This window comes from Xenopus tropicalis, chromosome 1, assembly GCF_000004195.4.
Source record: "Xenopus tropicalis strain Nigerian chromosome 1, UCB_Xtro_10.0, whole genome shotgun sequence".
Lineage (NCBI taxonomy): Eukaryota > Metazoa > Chordata > Amphibia > Anura > Pipidae > Xenopus > Xenopus tropicalis.
Genome location: NC_030677.2, coordinates 26,953,027 through 26,959,026, shown reverse-complemented (window position 1 = coordinate 26,959,026; position 6,000 = coordinate 26,953,027).

Genomic DNA, 6,000 nt, shown 5'->3' with positions numbered 1-6,000 from the left:
ATTTGTGCACGTCAAAAGAATTGCCACACGCGCCAATTTTTTTTCACGTCCTTCATTTTTTTTGTGCACGCAATTATTTTTGACACGCAGTGAATTTTTCTGCACCAATTTGTTTCATGAAACAATCCACCAATGGCGAAATGAAGAAATTTGCCGAAAAAATCCATGCTTGGCGAAAAATTTCACTCATCACTAGTAGGGTTACACATACCAGGTTAGGTTCATTAGGTAACTTGATTATTTTAGAAGTGTATGTAAGTCTAAGTGGATCGTATTGAACTTGTTCCATTGAAAATAAACTTATATTAAACATTAGTTTTCATGACAGTTTACACAGATTGTTAACAATTTATGTGTAGGAGAGCAATAGGCTGGCCAGTGTAGTCTTGTTTAAATATCATAGGGCTGAGGGCCAGCTCCCAAAGGAACAGAATGCGGACTTTGTGGTGAGAACAGAGAGAAACTGAGAAAGCTGTCACTGAATACAATTCCTCCAAGCTGTTAGATCCCCTGTGCCTTTTCCAACCAGAGATATTACACGGCCCTAGGATCTAAATAAATAAGATAAATAAAAGGGTCTTCCCAGACCAGTTTATGTATACACATAGGAAGTTTGATGGCTTTTAGTAACTCCCAGCTGTTGCCTAATTGCAAAACGCTTAGTATGAATCCTTATTTGTTTGAGGAAATCCTGGTGAGTCGCTCTGAGCTGCGTCACTGTCATTTAGGTCACTGACGTCACACTCATCTATTACACTGGTATGAAGAAGTACAAAGGAATTTGGACAAAGGCAAGGCACTTGGAATTTATTTAGAATAAATTATTTAGACTTTTTGAAGACTTTTGTTACAGTTTCTCAGTGCATAGAAACTCAAGAGATACGGACAGAGGATTAGCTACAGGCGGCCATATATTGGCTGATACTCTGTGCTCTCTAACTGATTCTCCCACAGGCTGAACTGAGGGATACTGTATCCATACAGGTTACAGCCACCTTCTAATGCTCTGTATAAACTGACTGACGTGCTTAGTACAGGTACAAAGGAACAATTCCTGACAGGGCAAAAGTAGCCACAGGTCAGGCTAGAAAGCAACTAACAGTGTCTGGAAATGACCCAAAGTTGTACAAAGTGATGCATTTTCTTTGCAGACTTGGTTTGGATAAACAATGACAAATCAATTGCACATGTCATATAAAATGGTTTAAAGTTGCTTATAGTGGTGAGCACAACTTTCCCTTTTTTGCTATAGTTTATCCATGTTGTAGCTCCCATCATTCCCAGCAACAGTCAGAGGATCCCAGTGGAGCTAATAAAAAAACAACAATTTGGGGATTTTAACCTTGAAAGCAAGCAAGCTGCAGGTAAAACTCAGTCCCTTTGTTAAATGTATATTGAAGCAGTATAATTCTTAATGAATCAGATAAAAGTGAGTGTAGGACTGGCCAGACCGGGGGTGACTGCGACGTAGTTGGCCAGCTTGTATATATTGCATTATATAGACAAACAATCCCTGTTTTGTTTGAAGGGGAGGGTATGTCTTAGCAGCTTATTGCACAAAATGTTTAACCTCATATTGATTAATAATGGGTGAGTGCAGAGGATCTTGTCTTTGCATGAATTTTGTGGTCACAGCATCACTGCACCCCCGCCTAGTGGTTTACAACTGTTTATAGTGGTGAGCACTTCTTTCCCTTTTTGATGTCATATAAGGTACATACTTTATATGTGAAGGTATACATTTCAAGAGAAAGAGATAGATATAAAGTATCTAGTAGAATAAAGTCTAAAACAACTGGACTCAGAAACGTCTATTTGTTTTAGACTTAATTCTACTAGATACTGTATTTCATGAGCTGGATGAATGAGAATCTCCATAGACATAGATATAAAGTATATGAGAAATACTGGCAAGGGCAAACCTTTGGTCTGCACGTTGCCGCCTGGAGATTCCAAGCAACTCCCTTTCACTGTTTCATTACACAGGGTTGGTTCAAGCTGACTGGGCCCCCTAGGCACAGTTGACCACCTTGCCCCTGCAACCTCCCCATGTGTGCATCCACATGGAATCATTGCCCCCACCATTCAATGACAAGCGGCGGGGGCAATGACAAGGAGGCGCAGCACTAGGTGCCCCCTTATTGTTGTGCCCTAGGCAAGTGCCTCTTCTGCCTACCCCTAGTTCTGTCCCTGTTGTTACATTTTATACTGGAACTGACAGAATTAACCTATGGTCTCCCATCATACACTCATTCTCCTTATCCTTTTATCTGTATCTGGAAAGACTTCCTTTTTAGTAGTTTTTATTCTGACGACCAATGGCCTCCGTCAGCACATGCTGGGAGCCAGTAGCCACACAGTAAATAGATGGGACTTTCTCTTTAACATATAAGGTTATTTGGCTCCAATATTAGAGGCAAAGTTTTGTATGATTTTCAGTATGTACAGTATATACTGGCTGGATATCAGTTGGTTCATTGCACAGCGCATTAGCAGATAAGGCAATGAAAAGCTAGCACAGCTCCTCTTTACTGCCTACAATGCCAGTCATTCATGGGACAATATTATTATTATTAATACTTATTTATAAAGCGCCAACATATTCCGCAGCGCTGTACAATAAGTGGGTTTCATACATTGGACATACAGAGTAACATATAAAGCAATCAATAACCGATACAAGAGGTGAAGAGAGCCCTGCCCAAAAGAGCTTACAATCTACAATATAAAGGTGACCATTTGTGTATGGCCCCTCGTACAGTATCCGACCAATCAGCCCATGATCTACAAGTGTGGCCACCTGAAAATGTAAAAATATATGTTTAGGAATAATGTGATGATTTGGCTGCTGCTACTAGGAGACACTGCTGTGGTGTTTGCTTGCTGCTAAGACTTATACCAGAACTTTCCTCTCTATCTTGAGCCTTTACCATGCAGCTTTAAAGCTCTTTTTTTAAGTAGCTTTGCTGGGAGAGAACCAGAGAGGTACAAAAGCTACAGAAGGACGTAGGTTTGTTTGTGCCGTCTCTGAGATCCATTGGTGTGCACAAAGACCTGCACATTCCTGCAAGGGAACTTCACAGGATTTCTGCCTGGTTTTTCTTCCTTTGATTTCTCCAAAGCAAGTTATTGGCTATTTACGTCTCATCCCCCTCAGTTTGTGTTATAGCACAAAAAGGAGCTGTATTATATAAAGCTGGGCACATAATACACTGCTTTTCATCATCTTTAAGCAGTGGTGAAAGTAGAATGTACTGGGTCCCACGGCAAAATCATTTTAGGGACCCCATAAGAGATATGAGCCCCCCCCCCAGTTAATGACTAACTTTTTTCTTTGGACCAGGGCTCCCATTCAGAAAAAAGTGTACCGTGCACCATTTACAAGTCTAGAAAGCAGGCAGAATAGCAAAATACCGGAAACTTGGAGGACCAGCGCTAGATTAGAACCTTGGACCAGTAAATTATTTCTAAAAATGTTAAAGGAACAGTAACACCAAAAAATAAAAATGTTTTTAAGTAATCATAATACTATGCACTGTGCTGTTGCCCTGCACTGGTAAAATTTGTACATTTGCTTCAGAAACACTTCTGTAGTTTATATAAAAAGCTGCTGTGTAGCCATGGGGGCAGCCATTCAAGCTGGAAAAAGGAGAAAAGGCACAGGTTACATAGCAGATAACAGATAAAACACCATTGTATTGTACAGAACTTATCTGTTATCTGCTATGTAACCTGTGCCTTTTCTCTTTTAAATGGCTGCCCCCATGGCTACACAGCAGCTTCATTTACTAAACTATAGTAATGTTTCTAAAGCAAATACACCAGTTGCACCAGTGCAGGGCAACAGTACATTATACTGTAGTTCCTTTTATACACTTTGATTTTTTGGCGTTACTGTTCCTTTAACAATTTAATACATGGGGGGGTGTCTAACATCTTAGCCCCATTCAGTCTATTTTCCTTTGTTCTTTAAAGGGACAAAGAGACTATCGGGGGCTACATTTAAGGCTGATGCCACACCAGGCGTAGGGCTGATTTTTTCGGCAAGCGGAAAAACGCTTGCCGAAAATTCAGCCCTACGCCTGCTACTTGTGCCTGCACCCGAATGAATGGGATACGCTCGGGTGTAGGCACATGTAGCCGATATACGCATGAAAACGCGAGAGAATGCAAAGTCTCGCGTTTTCATGCGTATATCGGCTACATGTGCCTGCACCCGAGCGTATTCCATTCATTCGGGTGCAGGCACAAGTAGCAGGCGTAGGAAATCAGCCCTACTGGTGCAGCATCAGCCTAAATGTAAAACGCGGAAAAAAATTATTTCTCACAAAATGATCTCAAAAAGCTTTACAGGTATGGGACCTGTTATGCAGAATCCTCAGGACCTGAGGATTTCCGGATAAGGGGTCTTTCCATTATTTGGATCTCCATACCTTAAGTCTACTAAAAAACAAGTAAACATTAAAAAATCCCAATCTGACTGTTTTGCCTCCAAAAGGGATTAATTATATCTTAGTTGGTATCAAGTACATGTACTGTTTTATTATTACAGAGAAAAGGGGAATCATTTAACCATTAAATAAACCCAATAGGGCTGTTCTGCCCCCAATAAGGGGTAATTATATCTTAGTTGGGATCAAGTACAGATACTGTTTTATTATTACAGAGAAAAGGGAATCATTTAACCATTAAATAAACCCAATAGGGCTGTTCTGCCCCCAATAAGGGGTAATTATATCTTAGTTGGGATCAAGTACAGGTACTGTTTTATTATTACAGAGAAAAGGGAATCATTTAACCATTAAATAAACCCAATAGGGCTGTTCTGCCCCCAATAAGGGGTAATTATATCTTAGTTGGGATCAAGTACAAGGTACTGTTTTATTATTACAGAGAAAAGGGAATCATTTAACCATTAAATAAACCCAATAGGGCTGTTCTGCCCCCAATAAGGGGTAATTATATCTTAGTTGGGATCAAGTACAGGTACTGTTTTATTAGTACAGAGAAAAAGGAAAGCATTTTTAAAAATGTGAATTAGTTGCTTATAATGGAGTCTACGGGAGATGGCCTGTATTTCAAAGCTTTCTGGATAACGGTTTTCCAAATAACGTATCCCATACCTGTATCATAAAATTTTTAATTCAGAATCTGGGAAGGATTTCCCTGATGGCACTAGGCTCCAAACTAAAATAACTTAGGGCCACCCCACTATATGTTTTTTTCCCTTTTATATATGTAAATTATGCATTAATGGGAATGATCCTCACTGTGCCCCCTTTACTCTTGCTTTCCCAAATTCTGCTGGGTCTACTTACTTGTTACATTCTTGGTTCTACTGTACTATTATCAGTATGCACTTCCCCTTTATAAAAAAGTTTCTCATTTGATTAGATTTTAATAGACGATAATGTAACTAGCCTGGTTGAGTTGTGTACCCTGAAGGAACTGTATTTTTTTCTTTAATGCTGCCTATACTCTATCAGCCCTGCCTGTTTATGAATATTGGCAAGAGGACAAACATATACAAGGAAACAAAATGAGAAGTGATGGAAGTTTCGGAATATAATCTGCATTTGCATGTCGTTGACCCCAAACCCACATGGTGTTTTCAAGTAACAGTAGCTTGAAACAAAGCGAGGCATCATGGGGATGTGGGAAATGCGTTGCCCAAGAAGACAAGACTATGCATGTGAGGAAGCCAAGAAGCGCATAACTGTGCCAGCGCTTAGCAACTAATTCAGCAGTCACAGGGCCCTTATTCTTGCACTGCAGGCACAATATCATAAATAGCCTCTGTTGCCACTCCGGCTGCTTGAGCACCAGTAGCGAGTGATGTTGGGCTGAGGAATTTATAAACAGGGACGGGCTGGGTTGGCCAGTCTGGTTACAGGCAGTTACTAATCATGAGAATGGAGCCTGCAAGCTGACAAGCACTTATCTATATCTGTATACCTGTCTTTTATCATTCCCACCTCTTATGGTTAGATAAACAGAAGA